Below are 622 nucleotides of genomic sequence, written 5' to 3'. Positions count from 1 at the left end.
ATCATGTGACAAGAACAAACTGCAATGCTGAATTATAATAAATATTGATTGGATATAGGCTTTGTACTGATCGCGTTTTTGTATTTTATTTTACTTTTTTGTATTTTTTTTTACATCTTTTTTACCTTTTTCTTTTACTTTGTATTGTTTGCACTTCTGCGATAATGGTAAAATGGTCTTAAGCCATTATAGAAGCTAGAAGTCATGTTTTCTGTTGCTAGTCGCATTTGCACAAAGATTCTGAATGGGTCTTTCTTATTTAAAAATCTTTTATCTATCGTATTTCATGCAATTATAATTTTATTTCTAACTAATTCATTGTTGAGCACACCTAGTAATGATTAAAATCATGTGATTGTCATAATTTAATTGTATCCTGTTTTCTTTCCATTCGATCATTACCCGTCGATTTGCTTGCTTCATTCTTTTGAATAATTTTGGGCATCCGAATGAGATAAATAGTGTTACTGTTTTTATTACTATTAATTATACATTCGTAAATATTATATGAAACTGAAATTCGATCAACTCACTGCTATTTGCAGCATTGAAATAGTGTGATGATTGAAATTAAAGGGATATCTGCTGCTCTGCAATTGTAAAGCGGAAGGAATGGAAGAAA

Source organism: Loa loa (assembly GCF_000183805.2).
Source record: "Loa loa unplaced genomic scaffold supercont3.623, whole genome shotgun sequence".
Classification (NCBI taxonomy): Eukaryota; Metazoa; Nematoda; class Chromadorea; order Rhabditida; family Onchocercidae; genus Loa; species Loa loa.
The sequence above is the reverse complement of the archived record's forward strand: the minus strand, read 5'-3'. Positions refer to the sequence as shown.